The following is an 18,635-nucleotide window of genomic DNA, read 5'->3' as shown; positions in this document are numbered from 1 at the left end:
ACGTTCTCAGTAGAAAATTCAGTGACAAGTAAAATTCTTAAGTATGCCCAATGTACATAAAATGACTGTGTAAATGAAGCAGATTGGATTCCACAGCTCTCATGAAAAACACAGCAGATGTTTCCTTCCACCTGTGATGTTTCTTAGGCCACAAAAATTTTGGCTAGAATGTTCAAAGTGTACGATTAAAGGTTTCCAATCGCTGGGCAATTTTATGCTCGTAAGCATCATAGCATCTCTAGATATTACGTATATATATATGCTCAACAGATGGATCCAACTAGAACTAAATAACCATGTTTCCCAACTAGAAGAAACAAATGGCAAAGGGAAGGAGCCTACAGGTAGCTACATTGTTTTTAGCCAGCCTCCCTCCTCTGGGACTGGAACAATCACCTTCGCCTTTCCTGACCCAACAAAGAGAGAGCACACTTTGCCCCTGGCACCATGGCTGCAAGCTACCCTCAAGGGCACATTTTCCTTTCCCATCAAGTGAAGCTCAAGTGAAGAACCCCGACATGGAACTGGCAAGAACATCAGGCTTCCTCTTAACTTCTGCAGCGAAGAGTCAGACTGCGAGAGTATGGTCCTGAGTGGTGGGTGCTCAAGGAATTTGCTCAGAATCCTGGATGTACCATTTCCTAACTACGAGACTGCAACACATTACACCTCCCCTCTGTCCTCACGGTTCTCACCTGTAAAATGGGGGTAACGGCAGTGCCTAGCTCAGGTAATTGTGGACAGCAAGAGTTAATGTAAGTAAAACATTCATGGTGTTTCAGTAAATGCCAGCTATTGTTATTTTTATCATGACAGAGGAAATATGTGAGTTCCCATGAGGATTTATTTTTTTCTGATTTACTTAGACCTTTCCTTGCTGGTTCTCATGGATAAGACAAGGGTGATAAAGAACTCTACAAATTACTCAGCCTCTAAAAGACAGAGAACAGTTGACCCCACAGTTCTACAAATAGTTTGTAACTGTTTCCCAGAGTCCACCTGCCAAAGCGTGATAAACATTTCACTGGGTGCATTTCAGCAGGCTCGGATGCAGCAAAAATCCCCAAGAAGAACAGACCGTGTTCAAAGCAACATATTTGGCAAGTGCCTGACACATGGCAGGTCCTGCACAAGTGTTCACTCCCTTCCAATGTCCTCCACTCTGTCCCTCACTCACTCTCAAAAAACCACATGCATGAAGGAGCACACATATGCATGCATACACACACACACACACACACACACACACACAGACTTTTCAAAGGCCAGAATCTTCCCTGGTGTAGCAAGCGCTTTACTAATAGATTAAAGTCCTTCTAGACCTCCATCAAGAAGGCATTATTTTTAGATCAGTCAGTTTATTAATTGATATTTCATTTCCTGTCCTTTTCATACCCTCACACTTTTAAAAACACAATAATTTTTCTCAGGTAGAGTAAGCCTCACTATGCTGATCATTCATTCATCCACAAAATGCTTTTGAGGCCTACCATGGACCATGCATTCTACTGGGCATTGGGTCCAAGAGATAAAACTGAAGATGCTCTGGATCCTTAAGAAATTTGCAATCTAATAAATGCTGGAGAGGGTGTGGAGAAAAGGGAACCCTCTTACACTGTTAGTGGTAACGTAAATTGATACAGCCACTATGGAGAACAGTATGGAGGTTCCTTAAGAAACTAAAAAGAGAACTACCATATGATCCTGCAATCCCACTCCTGGGCATATATCCAGAGAAAACCATAATTCAAAAAGACACAGGTACCCCAATGTTCGTTGCAGCACTATTTACAATAGCCAGGACATGGAAGCAACCTAAATATCCATCAACAGAGGAATGGATAAAGAAGATGTGGTACATGTATACACTGGAATATTACTCAGCCATAAAAAGGAACAAAACTGTGTCATTTGCAGAGATGTGGGCGGCCTGTCATACAGAGTGAAGTAAGTCAGAAAGAGAAAAACAAATGTCGTATGATATCACTTGTATGTGGAATCTAGAAAAATGATACAGATGAACTTATTTGCAAAGCAGAAATAGAGACACAAAGGTAGAGAACAAGCATATGGATACCAAGGGGGGAAGGAGGGGTGGGATGAATTGGGAGATTGGGATTGACATATATACACTACTGTGTATAAAATAGATAACTAATGAGAACCTACCATATAGCACAGGGAACTCTACTCAACGCTCTGTGGTGACCTAAATGGGAAGAAAATCCAAAAAAGAGGGGATATACGTATACATGTATACGTATAGCTGATTCACTTTGCTGTATAGCAGAAACTAACACAACACTGTAAAGCAACTATACTCCAATAAAAATTAATTTTTTTAATAAATAAATATTTAAAAATCATATATATAAATACAAAAAAAAAGACATTTGCAATCTAGAGGAAGGAACTGTATAAACCAAACAAAGGCACAAAATAAAAATACCAAATAAGCCAAAATCAAATAAAGACACCAAATTTTTAAAAGGAAAGAAAACAAATAAAACAAGTAAAAAATATATTTCATGATGGAGCAGACGTAATTGCTCAAATATTATCTATCAGCACAAAGTCTGCGTATTTGTGTTCAGCAAAGGAACCTCCTTGTTTTCATTGATTGACCTTATCAATAAGCATATTTTTAAAATGTGAACTTACAAAATGCATCTATGCTAATAAAATATTGTTTGTATGTCTACTTTCTACACTGAGATTTTAGATTTCATTTAAAATTCTACTGTCAAAAGTTTAGAAAATACAGTATCAGATAACTCTAATATCTCAATTCCTCATTCATTCATATAAAATAAAAACTATTAATCACAGTAATAAAATAGCTTGAAGACTTACTGTGGCCTGACACTGTGTGCTCTACATCCCTTATTGTATTTAATCCTCATAACATCTTTGCAAGGTGGGTGTTCATGAACCAGTTTACAGATTAGGATAGGAGGCTATGGCTTAAAATTCATCAGAGTGGACACTGAATCTGTATAGTTTTCTTGGTTACATGTCAAGCTGTAACTGAGTGCCAAATAATCATTCTGAGTATAGGCTGTAACAGAATAATAATCACGTTAGTGGTTGTCAATATATTTAATACCATGCTTTTATAGTATGTTTTATAAATTGTAATTTATAGTTTTTGTATACAGTCCCACTTAATTCTCACTTCAAATCTGAGATAGTTATTATTATCTATACTTAATAGATGAGAAAACAGGCTCAGGTAGATTACAATGACTTTCCCAAAATCACTACAGTCTAGATTTGGAGGAACAAAGTCTTATAGTAGGTCTTTTTAACAAATGCAACAGTCTTTTCAATGCAACACAAATGTGTCTAAAGCTAGAATGTATGGAGACAGAATCAGAAACATGCCTGTGAAAGAAAGCCGCCAGTCCTGTTTGGATGGCTCAGAATTCTTGTCTGTTGGGCCCTCCCCACAATAGCTCACCCAGACTGTCTGGTGGGAAGCTTATAACATCAAATCATTGCTCAAAAAATTGCTACATTTTTATCCAAAATCATGGGATTTGGGTAGTGATTTTTAAAAGTCCCCATATGTGTTTCTACCTAGAGTACCTCAGATCTCGTACTGGTTAGTATTCATAATATCAAATTTCATTTTTAAGGCGTGGTACTTTTAGTCAAGCTCCAAAATATATCGTTTGCATTAGTATTGAACTGCTGTAAAAACTCAGTATCTTTATATGTTGTTTTACTGTAAACCATCTCAAATCATTTTTGGAAGTGTGCAGGGAATAAATTATGAATAAATAAGTACATAAATAAAAAATATCCAGTTTCTGCCAGAAAAGAACCTGAGTCCAGATTTTGTATCATCCTGGGGTGATTATTATTCATAGAATGTTCAAGTAGCACTTTCACATACCAAAAACTCTCTCTCCTTTCTACTGAGCACAATAGATTATTTGAAAACTTCTACCTGTTAATCTCTCTATACTTTTCAAACGTGTTTGTGATGATAAGGTGACCAACCAGCCCATTTGCCTAGGTCTCTCCAGGTTTCAGCACTGAAACCCACCAGCCCTGAGCATATCAAAACATTGGTCATCCTCACAGAGAACAGGTTGCCAAGGGGGAGGGGGTTAGGGGAGAGATGGAGTGGGAGTTCAGGGTTAGCAGATGTAAGCTATCATATATAGAATGGATAAACAACAAGGTCCTACAGTACAGCACAGGGAACTATATTCAAAACCCTATGATAAACTATAATGGAAAAGAATATTTTAAAAAGAATATATATATATGTATACCTGATCACTTACTGTACAGCAAAAACTAACACAACATTGTAAATCAACTATACTTCAATCAAATAAATAAATAAATAAATAAAACCTTGGTCATCCTAAAATGGTGCAGGGAAACAATTAAACTAGAGGTGTCTTCTTGAACTAAGACAGTATTTTTCAGTGATTTTTTTAAAATCATTTAAAAAATTACAATTAGTGTTTATGTGCTGGATGCAGAAAACACTATGGAGATATAGGTCTGTATGGGTCAGAATCCCAAGATAAGTGTCATATGATTTACGACCCCATTGCAATGTCTTTGTCCTGCCCTGTCTATGATGGTCGATCTTTTTCTCTCTCACACACTCTTTCTCAGTATCACATTACCTGAGAAATTTTGACAGGGAAATGTAAACCAATGGGAGAAAAACTCTCCTGAGGCTTTGAGAGGATTTTCATCACTGCTAGTGCATTGTTGCTTCAAGCATTCAACTGAAAAGAAATACAGAAACCTAAGCATGGAAATTAGAAAGTCTTAACAGAAGCAAATTATAAGCTTTTCACTTGCTTTCACTTGTTGTTGAGCTCAATGATCTAGTCTATGAAATGGAAAGTGGATGTTAGTAGAATCTGACTTAGTGACCCGTCCATGGGGAAGTCCTCATAGTTTTAAACAGAGAGATGAATGTGGTTCTTACCACAATCTGATGTTTGTAACTTGAATGTAACTTACATGCAAAGTTCCACTACACAGAAGAACTGCCATTGAAAATAATATAACTGAATTGGGGGTATGCATGGGCAGGCCTGAAGATGCCTACACACACACAATATTTCTCCCACTTGTCTATCTGCAGCTTCCTGAGACAGGGCACCAGCAGATGCGGGGTCCGTTAGCCTGAGCTAAACAAGTCTCAGCTTCAAGAAAATCTGGAGGACTCATGTTCATAAAAGCAAGGCTTTCTCTTCTGCATGATTTCAATAAGCAAATTGTTTTATACACCAGGGTCAATGGAAGAGAGCTGGAGCACACAGCTATGTAGCATTTTAAAAAGACATAAACAAATTGTGTGTACAAAACTCTTTCTGGATATTCATTTTTTTAAAAAGCTCTATAACTGGAGCACAGACCCAAACAAATGAGCTATAGCTTCAGGCCAGTGACCCAACCCTGCCGCTCCATTGTAATGGGCCAAAACTGATGATCTTAGAGGTACTTTCACCAGGTTTGACAACTGGAAACCAAATATCAAACTGAGCAATGTTTGCCGGATTATATTTTTTTGAGTTACAGGTATTACAAATTTTGGGACAATTTTATGATACTTCCTTGATATTTTAAATATTTATACTGAATGTATCTTCTTAGGCTAATTTAAGTAAAATAATTTTAAATAAACATATGTTTAGAGCAAGGCTGTGGACCAATAATGGGAAAGAGAAGCTTTCGAGCCTTGTGTGCCCCTCCCTTTCCTGGACAATGAGATGCCATTAAGCCAAACACATGAACAGGAATGGGCAAAGCTAAGGTGGGCCCATGGTGCATGGGGCATGATGCCTAAATTCCCTGGTCAGTTTGAAGAATGAATCCTGAAAAAGGAAAATACTTAGAATGATGTCTAAAACAGGCTCTTACATATAGCATGAAAAACCCTCTAAATCAAAACTGTACTGAGAGGCACACCAGGTTGCTTACAAGAAGACTAAATCCCATTAAGTTGCCAATTCTCCTCAATTCCATTTATACACTCAAATTTCAATTAAAATCTAAAACTATGTGGGGGTAACTTTTCCAAGTTATTCTAGAAAGAGTCCAGAAGAAATATCAGTGAGAATGTCTTAAAAGCTACAGAAAAATAAACAAGAAGAGAGTATCAATACTACCAGGTATTAAGCAAATAACAACATCTAAACCTGTGTAATATTAATAAAAATACTGACAGAACACTAGAATGAAGTAAGTATACCAGAACCAGAAACCCACTATGTGGGAGTGTGTGTGTGTGTGTGTGTGTGTGTGTGCTTACCTCTAGAATTAGATAACATGATGTGATAGAATCACAAATAAGTGGGAAATGGATGCATTATTCAAAAACTGCTGCAAATGTTATTAGGAGGGAAATTAATTTAATTCTTATCTCACACCATACACCAAAACAACGTTGGGTGGAAAAGTGATAAAAAAAATCATTAAAGAATTAGATGGTAAATTGTTTTAGGGGAAGAATAATTTAGGTAAATGCTAATCTGTTTTATAAATGAGAAAGTATTATCTAAGCAAAAAAAAAATGGGAGAAATATGACATTCAACTTAACAACCCACACATTTTCAACTTTCATATATTAAAAGAAAGAAAAGCAATACAGATAACATAAATGACAAAAAGACAGTATCATAAAGGACACTAAAATTGATGAAAAGAAAACCAAGGTCCCAATATGCAAAAAAGCTAAAAATACAAATTAATATTTAAAATAAAGTACAAATGAAAATAAGCATTTCAAAAATGTTCAGCCTCAAATGTCAAGGACCTAGTCAATAGCACAGGAAACATTATTCAATGTCTTGTAATAACCTATAATGGAAAAGAATCTGAAAAAGAATATATATATATGTATAACTGAAGCACTTTGCCATAACCTGAAACTAACACATTGTAAATCAAGTATAATTCAATTAAAATAAATATATATAAATAAATCAAATTTAAAAATTTGGAGCTTTGAAACAACAACAACAAAATGTTCAGCCTCACTTAATAAAACAATAGTAGAGGGCTTCCCTGGTGGCGCTGTGGTTGAGAGTCCGCCTGCCGATGCAGGGGACACGGGTTCGTGCCCCGGTCCAGGAAGATCCCACATGCCGTGCAGCGGCTGGGCCCGTGAGCCACGGCCGCGCGTCCGGAGCCTGTGCTCCGCAACGGGAGAGGCCACAGCAGTGAGAGGCCCGCGTACCGCAAAAAAAAAAAAAAAAAAAAAAAACAAAAACACAATAGTAGAAGAATGCAGTACTTTAAAGTCTAGACTTTAAAGTAAAATCAGTCTTGGTCCAAGACCCAATTCGACCACTTACCAGCTGTGTGACTTTGGGGTAGCCAATTAACCTCTCAAAATATAACTTTCCTAACCTTTAAAATGGGATGGTAACATTGTCCTCCTCCTACAGTTGTTGCAAAGTTTAAATGAGATAATATAGATAAAGGTCTTGCTTGATGAATGGGCTGCATGAGGTGCACAATAAGTTTTCTTGTTGTGGTTGATGTTGTTAAAATCATCTTCCTCATTCCAATTAACAAACTTAATAAAAAATCATATCCCTCAGTGCTGGTGAGGATGGAGATTTGACTTATGTACTTCCAGGGAGAATGAAAATGGGTGCAGTCTTTCTAAAAAGCAGTTTGGCAATATGTATAAGGAAATTTTTAAAGGTTTATACTTTTTATCCAGAATACTATTTCTAGGAATCATTCCTAAGAAAACAGTAAAAATGATAGACAAGGGATATTAGAAAATGAGGTCATACAGAAAAGATTCATCACAGTGTGTTAACAGGAAAAAAATGCCAAAAAAAAGCCAAAAAAATGCCAAAAAGTCAAAGTTGCAAGGATGGCTAAACAAATGATAGTGATTTGTATGCCTAACTATCAGATGGCAATTAAAAACAAAAAAAGAAAAGAAAACGTTAGAGCAGTGTTTACAAGCACAGGAAAAGTGATTTTCTTTTTTATTCATTGCTGTAAACCAGAAAAGAGTTTAGCATAGTACCTGGCACATAGTAGGTGCTCAATCAAATTCTAAACTGAATTGAACAACAGAATTCTAAGTGGAAAAAAAATCAAGACATTTTCGCGCACACACACACACACGCATGCACGTACTATAATCTCAACTTTTGTAGAAGAATCACAAAATTTAGAAAGAATCACAGGACTCTAGAAAGAAATATGATAAAACACTAAAAATACGTCCTTGGATGATTTTTTCTGCCTCTTTAGACTTTTCTCTACTTGCCAAAATTTTTTCAATGGAGATCTATTACATTTATAATCTGGAAAAAAAAATGAGTAGAAAAAAAAATCAACTGGAAGCCAACTGGCTCAATTATTTCTTGTTACACTATTCTGAGTATGTACCATTCTTCACTCCCACCCAAAATATAAAGTGAGAAATTGGAATATGAATAGCATGAATAAATTGGGAGGCAGTCTTTAAAACACAGCCCAGGAAAGAAAACATTATAGTAAATTTCAAAAAAGTGAAAAAAATTATGTGTCTAGTATTAAGAAAATTATACAGGGGCTGTGTTCCCTATATAATTTTTACATATGAAAAGTATGGCATGGCTTAAACCCTTTGGATACAAAATACTTGTTTTCTCTACCATGGAATTATATTTTCTCTTAGACACATAATATCATAATGATTTATACATAATGGTTACTGTCAATTTTTTGAAATCTGAAAAAATCCTACTCATTTAAAATTTCAACTCAACACAAAATCTAACAGGTATATTTTAGGAGATTCATGACATTTTCAAAGGGGAGGACCAAACGATTTCTCAGATTGCCAAATTCTCAAACACACTCACCAGGGATAACTAGCTCTAGAAAGTGAAGTGCCATGTTACCTAGAGCATAAAATCACCTGGAGGTATGACCACTGGGCCACTGGCTGGGCTCATTCACTGAAAGGCCAGTTTCCAGGACTGTGTGATTTAAATTCACACTTCAGCAAAATTATAGATTACTACGTGTAAGTAATTTAAGACAGCTGGTAAAATCTTGACTCATGCAAACTAAATTCTCGCATGCCAAGGGGCTGCTGTTGTCTACAATGTCTGCCTCTTTAGAAGTAAAATGTTACATAAGAGAACTGTAGTGACAAGGTATGCAGACACTCAGTATTAGTTTTAATCTAAGAAACCTAATGCAGTCATTGGTTTATCAAGCATGTACTAACTACCTACCATGTTCAAGGAACATTACTGCACACTTTTGTTGATTAAAAAAATATGACATAGAACCTAAGTTGAAATCGATTCCTTAATTATATAGTCTGCCATATTTTCCAGAAACATTCATAATTTGTGCATAATTTAACTAATGCTAAGATTCCTAATTTTTTAGTTGAAATATGTAGTGTTCTTACCTTAGTAATTTTTTTAAATTGCCCTTCATATGATACCTATTTTTATAAATAACTGCTTCACAAGTATATTTCCTTTGAGATAATTTCTAGGATTTGCTTCCCAAAACTGCAGAAAGGGGAAAAGCGAGTAAGATTGAGGATGAAACAAGAATGGCCATGATGTGACAATTACTAAAGTTGGCTGGTGGGAACACAAGAGTTCACTGTACTGTTTTTTATTATGTTTAAAATTTTACATAGTACTAAAAAGTCTTTTAAAAGAAGTATATTTCTTAATTATGCCAATTTATGTTGATTAATTTTTCCCTTGGTTTCCATTCCCACAACTGCCCCATCCAGTGAACATGGTTTGAAACACCTACCATGTTGATCTTGAGGAGGTTCCAATCAGGTGGCTACACAATGCATGGGACCCATTCTGGTGCATGGAGGATGGAATAAATTTTAATTCTGCCATGGCCCACGATTTAGTCATTCAGCCAAAGAAAGGGATGCTGACATCCAGATAAACCACGGAGAAATGGTTTGGATAAATCTCAGCTGTCACAATAAAGTAAATTACACTGCTACGCGGCTAATCCAATTTGGCCACTGTGATGGCCAGGCCATCACTATTACAGAGGACATTAGGGAACTGCTGAAGTGTCAGGGAGACAACCTGCACTTTTTTTTCTTTTTTGCATTGTCCCAAGGGCTATAAGATAGAGGAAAAATTAAGAATAATAGCCTTCAACACCTAGAAAAAAGCATTTGCTCAGCCTGTGTAATGAGAGGATTAGGATTAAAATGCAAATGGTTAATACAATGTCTGTTTTAGAAAGACTATACTGGGGTGGGGAGGAGTTCTAACATGTTCACTTAATTTTGTCTTTACCTTTTTCTTACCCAGTCATAAGCAGAATTCTGGCACGTTTAGTTGAATTAATTGCTAAGAATTTCTCACATGAGCAGACCCCACATAAAAACAGAGCATGTTGGGGCTTCCCTGGTGGCGCAGTGGTTGAGAATCTGCCTGCCGATGCAGGGGACACGGGTTCGAGCCCTGGTCTGGGAAGATCCCACATGCCACGGAGCAACTGGGCCCGTGAGCCACAACTACCGAACCTGCGCGTCTGGAGCTTGTGCTCCACAACAAGAGAGGCTGCGATAGTGAGAGGCCCGCGCACAGCGATGAAGAGTGGCCCCCGCTCGCCGCAACTAGAGAAAACCCTCACACAGAAACGAAGACCCAACACAGCCAAAAATAAATAAATAAATAAAATTTTTAAAAAAAAGCAGTGTGTGTTAACTATTACAATTAAATCTTTAAAGTATTACAAACAATAGGTCTTCTACATATACTGCTAAGGATTTAGCTGCCTGTTGATTTTAATTTCATTAGCTCGCCCGTGACATAAATAAATTCTGTGTAAAAGAATAGCTTTAATAATGAATATATTGCAATTAAAAAGACCCAAGGCTACTAAGCATTGCACACTGCCACCTAGTGCTGTCTCTTTCACTCCAAATGCACAATGGACGCCTTCAGGAAAGTGGAAACGCTGTATTTTAAAGCAAATTTATCCAAAAAGATAGCTCTGGAACATATTTATTTATAACTGCTTCACGAGAAGAAAGCTATTAGGGAGAAATGAAATTACACATACCATAAAGTCATCCCTGTCTCATAAATTTAGGTAAAAAAGGTCTGATTAGATTAGTAAATATAAAAAGTTATGGGTTTTGTTAATGAAGACATGAAATTTTTTTAAAGGGTGATTTTTTTTAATACTGTGCAGCAAGTATGGAGCATATTCTATTATGAATGTGATATATGCCAATGCTCCAAGTGGAATATGTGGTTATCTAGCAAGTTTGGTATATGAAAATGTTCAAAAGGGCTTTGTAGGATGTTAAATAATCACTAATGATACTTTCAAGCTTTCTTAAGGACATAGCTATAATCTCCCCTCATCTACAGGTTATTACTTCAATTTAAGATGTCACGGGTTTTTAGTTCTACTTTATTTTCCCAGCGGTGAATAATTTTTGTGGTTTGGTTGTGCTAATTGCTCAGGCTCATCTCTGATCTTTTGGCTAGAAGAGTAAAGCCCCAAGAAAATGAAATGAGAAAGGTTTGAAAGACTGGATTAAAGAAAGGGTTGCTATAGAGAACTTTGCTATGGGTAAGGGAGTGCATTTTATTTGCTTCATTGTATTCTACAGTGGTAGTCCCCAGTTTGGTCTACTTAATGCACTGTAGCTACCTATTTTAAGAACTAAGGTGCAAGGTGAAAGACTTATATTTCTGTCAATTAAGTTTGTTATAATGAAAAATGCTCAGAGGATTCCCTTTAAATCATTGCTGCTTAACTTTTTAAAAATCACACTCCGTTTTGAGACACATAAAAATCTGTTTCTCCTTTTAAAGTACTTATAATTTATAAATACATGATATATTAAAACAACTCATATATGGAAATTTTAAAGAACTATATTTTATGTTGCTCTTGGAAGACATTTTTCATTGTTGTCGTTACTCCGATAATTCAAATTCAGAGTGAGTATTAAGGCCGCCTGTATATCCCACAAACTTCTCTCCATCCTTGGCAATGTCGAAAATAGAGCACATAGCTCAGTAATTTCAACATCAAGCCTGTTGCAGTGCTTCATTTTAACAACCAGAAAGGCAGGTAGAAAAAGAAAGATAGGAAAGATACAAATCGATGGAAGGAAAGGAAGGAAGGAAGGGAGGGAGGGAGGGAGGGAGGGAGGGAGGGAGGGAGGGAGGGGGAGAAGGAGGGAGTTCACCTTTGAGGGAACTGTTGCCTCCATCCCCTTGAAATCATTAATTTGGATAATTCCCAAAGGAATCTCTGATCACAGCCACATGATCTAGACAACTTCTCACTACTTCCTTTAATCAGCTTAACCAAATGAATACTGCCAAGTCTATTCCACTTAGCTCTGCATAGAGCTATTTTGAGGCCTCTCCACACAATTAGGACACCTAGTTGGCATGACTGCCAATGCAGAAGACAGAACTTACTCAAAATATTGCAATGTAAGAAACTCAGTTTGGAAAACATGATTTAAGAACACATATTACCTTGAAATCCAATTCTTCACACTGTGTTGGGATTACATCTATCAGTGTTCGATAACATTACAAAGTCAATTGGAAAAACAAAGTCTGAAGTTGCAGCTCTTAGATATTCCACTGGCCTTATGGTATACCATGTACTAACAAGATACTTCTAGGACATAAGATAGTGGCTACAACTGTCCCTTATATAAGAAAGATCCCACAGCAGTTGCAGGTGTACAAATGAGATAATTATAATAATAATACTTCATAAGCCTTTTCAAATGCTCCTACTGGTCGACAAGGTCATGAAAACATATAAAGTAAGTGAACTAACAAGGCTTGATTCAAATGATAATAATGCCTGGGACTCTCAAGATTCCTTAAAATTTTCTCCCATATCTTAATGCGTTTCTAGGTATCAATACATACTGCATTTAAAGTTTTGGAAAACAAAAGCTATGTGCATCTTGCACACTGAAATGCCATCGTGGCATTATCATTCGGATTTATCTAAAAATAAATGTTTAAACTGAAATTATTTGTCTAATAACCTCATTTCTTAGCCTGAATATGAAAGTATGTATATTTGTGTATCCTAAAGAGCTTTATAATCAAAGATTTCTAACTCAATATTAACAAGTAGTAACAAAGTGGCTATGAAGCACATTCCCTAGGGCTTTAGAAAGGCAGAACACATTGAAAAATTAAGGTACAGAAGAGACAGATACAGCTTTCAAATTAACATTAAACTTGAGATTATTTAAAACAGCACATTTCTAGCTATTAAAATCCCCATGGTTATGAAAGACAAGAATTTATTCCACACAGATTACAAAAATTATGATATTTGTATCTCTAATATTAGTACCGGCAGGGTCTGTGCACTATGAAATAAGAAAATGTAACAGATATTCAGTAAGCATTTTGCTCACTAATTATTTCGTAACTTTTTTAACTTTGTATTCTCAGATGTCAGGTAATTACCTGACAACTGACATCTGTTCAGTTGCTAAGAGATATGAGATCAGTTTGCACTTTTTTCTTTGTCTTTAGGAGAACTGCCCTCTTGGGTTTTGCCTCAAAGTAGTGAAAGTAGCCTCTGTCACCCATGTGCGAATTAATATTACTTGTACTAGAAGAAACTCCCAGGTCTCAGAAAGGAAATGAACTGCTCTCAATCTGCACAATTTAGAACAAATATCTGGCTTTTCCCTAAGCTTAATGAGTTTTCCATTTCACAACACTCAAATATAATAGCATTATTTTATAATCAAATTTAACTGATGAGTCTGTGTTATGAGTATTTTGACAAAAATCTTACGGGGAATGAAGTCATTCAGTCGATTTGCATCCCCAAAGTAAAGCTCAAACCCAACATCTGGAAAGTACTTTCTGCCTATAACTTTGACCATGTGCTTCTTTAAACAGCCGGAGGAACAAGAGTAAACTTGGTCTATCTGGTTTTTCTTATACTTTATCAACGGATCAAAAACAAAACACCGTTATAAATATGTACATCCTAACTGGTCATTAATTTAACACAAATAAATATTGATTTGCCTAATCACAGAGAATATTCTTCAAAAATAAGAGCAGTATTTCAAACAGCACATATGTTTCTGAAAGACACTGAGGATCTAGACTCTCATAACCTTTCAAGGACAATGTTCTAAATCACATTTTAGAGAAATACATTGGAAAAGCATTCCATTGCCGTCGCGTTTTACATTACTACAAATCCAAGAGGTTCAATTTTTAACGGTCAAGTACGTATTACAAAGCCATTGATCATTTACTCTGATTTCACATCAATGCTCTACTGGGGTATATCACAAAGGAACACAAGATCATGCATTTCTTTGTCTATTAAGTGAGACAGTGCCCACTTACCCAGTCCTCTTTTTACTCAACTTCTTGCACTAGCCAGCTGCCCTGTCGGTGGTTCCTTGCACCTTATATGCTGCCTTAGCATCGTCAGATTACTACTACTGCTGGTCCAGAACCCATTAAGAAAACTCCTATGACAAGCCGAGGTCTTGGAAATGTAGTCCTACACCTACACCAATGGGCTATCTAGTGCCCGTCTCGAGGGAAAGAAGACAATCTACCCTCTGTCTTCCAGGCTTTCACTTGTTTTATAGAGCCACACCTTTACAAACACGTTCTGTCACACTGAGAGGAAGGAGATATGTAAAATGTAACACCTGGAGTCATAAAATGTAATGACCTCAAATAACGCACCTCAGAAAGAGGGAGGAAACCTCGTACCGGGCGGAGGGGACTGGGGGGGAGACAGGCAAAGTTAATCTGCATCATTAAAACAAGAGTAATAGAAAACACCCTCTCGGGTTTTTCCAGTAAGTTTGGGGCGGCAGCAGCAGCAACCTAATCAATATGCACATCCTCACCTTTATAAACCTCTTGTCCCCAAACAGAAACTGCCGGTGCCTCTCCACCGTGTAGGGGCAGACACCACCCCCCAAGAGAGGCGAGTTCAGAGGCATAGGGAGGGGCAAAAGCAGATACGTGGGGCTCCAGCATCCCGATCTTAGTCCCAGCTACAAGCCTGAAAGTCCATTCAGGAACCAGCTCCTGGCTCCTAACATCCCCGGCCTGGGCCCTCCCTGCCAAAGGTGCCAGAGAGCTCGCAGACCCTGCAGCGCAGCTGTCAGACGCCAAACAATGACTTCTCCACGCCAGCCCCACGACCACGGCCCCCCACCGCCCTCCAGCCACGGCCCCTCGCTGTCGAACCCCTTTAAAAATGAGACCTCTCTGGGGCAGGACAAGAGGTGCTCGGTGGCCAGGAAGAGACGCACCGGGCTTCTCTGCCGGAATGAGTTGCCGGGAGCGGGCTGGGGGTGGCCATGGAGAGGGGGCTCCTTAGGAAACACCGAACCATGGGGCAACGGAGACCCCAGTATCAATCTCCCTTACTCCCACCCCACCCCCACCCGCTCGCCTCGAAGACGACTTCTCCCGAGGCGGGCGGCGGCGGCAGGTTAGCGGCCGGGAGGCGGTGGAGAGCGAGTCCCCCGGGCCACCACAGCCTCTCCAAAAGGACGGCGAGGGTGGGCGGGCGCCGCCTTGGAAGGTCAGTGAGGCCAGAGCTCAGAGTTACGCGGGGCCCACAGAGTGAGCGTGAGGGGGCGAGGGTGACGGTGAACCTGAACCTGCGCGCGGCCCGGCCAAGGGGCGCCCGGCCAGAGGGTCCACGGGTGTCAGGGGAACCCCGGCAGCCCGGGAGAGACAGCACACCACACCGCTCAGGAGCGAGGGCTGCATGGGGCTATCGGGGCCGCCAGGCTGAGAAACTTGATGCCAAACAGACCGGCTCCCCGCCCCCCCCCCCGCCCGCCCCCGCGCTCTCAGACCCGCTCGAACGCCTCGCGAGTCCCCCACCGTCCCCCAGGCCACCCTGCCGAAGCCCCCGCCGAGCCCTCGGAGCCCCGGCGGGTAATTACCTCTCCCGGAGGCGGAGTAGGGGGCGGCAGCGGCAGCAGCACTTTGAGCCTGACTTTCCGGCGTTCCCGGGTGAGCTTGGGCGCGCCAGCGGGAGCTGTAACCTGCTATTTATAGACCGGAGCCTCAGCACCCGGGCCTGGGAACCCTTAGGAGGCGAGCCGGCGGCGCGGCGGCGGCGCAGGGCGCGGGGCGCTGGAGGCGGCTCCCCGAGGCTCCCGCGCCACCCTCCGGCTCCCGGCGCTCGCCGCGCTCCCCGCTCGTTCCCCGCTCGCTCCCCGCCCCGCCGCGCGCGCCCCGGAGAACTTGTCACCGGCGCGGCCGCCTCTCCGGCTGCTCACACGCCCCCTGGCACAATCGCTACTTTCTGTCCCCCCACGCCACCCTTCCCTGCTCCTCTTCCTCCTCCTCCTCCGCCCGTTACCAGCGGTCTCCTCCCAATGTCACCGGCGGCCGAATAGAGGCGGCGACGGCAGCGACCGTCGCGCAACTGGCGCAGCTCGCTTTCCGCTACTGATGGAGTGGAGTTGGTGACCCGGCCGCCCAAACCGAAATGACCCCAACACGCTTGCTCCAGGTGCGGCCACCCCGCACCCTGACCTTCTGCTGGGCCCCTCTGCCAGCGGGGACGGTCCCCAGCCTGGGCTGCTGGGAGCGCCGCTGCGGAGCGGTGGGGAGAGGTGACCCAAGGCCGCCAGGCTGCGGCCGGGGCCGCGGAAACCACACGGTTTTTAACCGGCGGAAGGAGGCGCCCCGGACCCGGCCTCAGACCCGGGAGGTGGAGGGGGGAGAGTGGGAGGCGGTGTCCCGCGTCACCGGACTTCTGCCTGCCACCGCCCTGGGTCCCGTCTCTCGTGCCACTCCTCCGCCTTGGCCCGGGATGAGGTCGGGCGGAGGAGACCTGGGCACTGGGGAGGCTTCCAACTTGGCGCAGCCCACGGCCACCCACCTCCAGCCCCCAAGTCGCGGCGCGGTGACTGAGGCCGAGCCGCTCCCAACAAGCGTATGATGCCCCTTTGGCAGCCCGGGCGCGTGGGGACAGGTCTACACTCTGCGTGTTTAGGGTGTGGGGAAAACAGGGTACGTAATCGCGCAGTCTGAACCGAGGCTAACACTCCCCCTCTGCCTCGCCAACAAGCCCACTGGCGAAGGCGCACAGCCTGGCTATTCCGGTTGGCTGGGGTGTGGGGAGAATGACTCTCCCTATCTGCGCCTGACAGGTGCCACCTGGTGGTTCTCTTGGGGAGGTTTCCACTGAGCAGCTCAAAGGTCATGGGGATGCTGGGAAGGCCGGGCGAGCGCCAGTCCAGGCAGGCACCCTCAGCCTTTCCCCTCCCTCCGGGCACTTTAAATTTACAGTTTAAATAAGAGTGAGAATGCTAGTACACGCGGGTTACAGTTTGCTCCGCGGAGACGGGATTCCCAAAGTTGGGATGGTGAAGTCGATTTGGGTAAGTCAGTACTTACAGTTACACAGAGTGGGCAGTTGGAGCTGCCCCCAGCTCTCACCCCTGCTGTCGCTCCCTGCATCTAGGCATCCCTTCACTCTGCAAGCATTTAACTGCCACTAGGTTATAAGCTTTATCGATGAGAGCAGAGACTTCGGTGTTTGGGTTTTTTGTTTTTCCCATCACTCTTCCTCAGAACTTGGAACAACGCTTAACATGCTGTAGCTTCCATAAATGTTTACAGAATGAATTAATAAGCACTATGGGCCAGAAACTGTGCTTGGCCCATTCTCTCCCTGCAGCCCTTCCCTTTCCTTCTCTTCAAGCTCTTTCTGCTACACTCAGCCACCATCACAGGTGAGCTGGATGGAGGAACAAAATGGACAAGCAGTCCATGCAGGCCCTGCGACGATGTGGATCACACCTGAGGAGCCCATTACACAATTAAATTTCTCCTCCATGGGGCAGTGCTGAACACACCCATTTTTTGGAAACAAAACAAAACAAAACACCTGTGTCATACTTGGGGCTTGAAGCAATGGATAAATCCTGTTTGCAGAGATCTGCTGGCGAGATGAGACAACTTTCTCATTGGGCAAGAGTTTCAGCCTTTCCTTAAAATACAGAAAGAGGGAAAGAATATCAGAACATCAGGGTGCCAGAACTTTGCTACTAAAGTGAAAAGATGTTTGATATATCCGTCGTCTAACTCTAAACGGAGATTTGGGGTGTGTGTGTGTGTGTGTGTGTGTTTATGAAGATTGCCACAGTGCCAGAAGCATTAAACCATTCCTTCTAAAAGACAGGGTTGTAAAACAGATGCAGCAACTGTATTTGTGGAAAAAAACACTTAAAGTAAGATACCCAGAAAACCCTCTTATAATTAAAACCCAGACATTCATGCTGACCAAGACCTTTTACAGACCATTTACAGGGCTGCTGGGGACAGCCCTGTGACATACCCATGCGTATCATCTAGGAAGTTTTAATTCTGGAGAGAGAGAGAATGAATCAAATACATGTACCACATGACATTTTTAAAACCCATCAATCAGCCTGATATTTACCTTTTTTAGTTATTTGGCGGTGTTTTCCTTGAATAAACCTAGCAGGTTCAGATTCTTCTATGGCTTATTAAACTCATTCAGCACCCACTTTTACAAACCTTGAACTTTTAGCCACTTGTGCCTCCAAAACATAACTCCATTTGCCAATGAAGGACAAAATATTTTTCATTTCCTTTTG

The 18,635-nt window shown here is 41.2% G+C and overlaps 1 protein-coding gene across 3 annotated transcripts in view; it reads right to left on the bottom strand.

Moving 5' to 3' along the window:
- Positions 1 to 16,183, bottom strand: part of INPP4B (inositol polyphosphate-4-phosphatase type II B) — a 701,292-nt gene extending 685,109 nt beyond the window's left edge. Inside the window, exon 1 of one of the 3 annotated variants that reach the window (XM_089911312.1) lies at positions 15,945 to 16,183. The gene's annotated coding sequence lies outside the window, so the exon portion shown is untranslated. The remainder of the gene's footprint in view (positions 1 to 15,944) is intronic. The other 2 variants (XM_089911308.1, XM_089911305.1) reach the window with 2 other exon arrangements.
- Positions 16,184 to 18,635: the final 2,452 nt, after the last annotated feature.

Source organism: Delphinapterus leucas, chromosome 5, assembly GCF_059928025.1.
Source record: "Delphinapterus leucas isolate spDelLeu-1000000601 "Yukka" chromosome 5, BTC_Dleu_Yukka2, whole genome shotgun sequence".
NCBI lineage: Eukaryota > Metazoa > Chordata > Mammalia > Artiodactyla > Monodontidae > Delphinapterus > Delphinapterus leucas.
The sequence above is the reverse complement of the archived record's forward strand: the minus strand, read 5'-3'. Positions and strand labels throughout refer to the sequence as shown.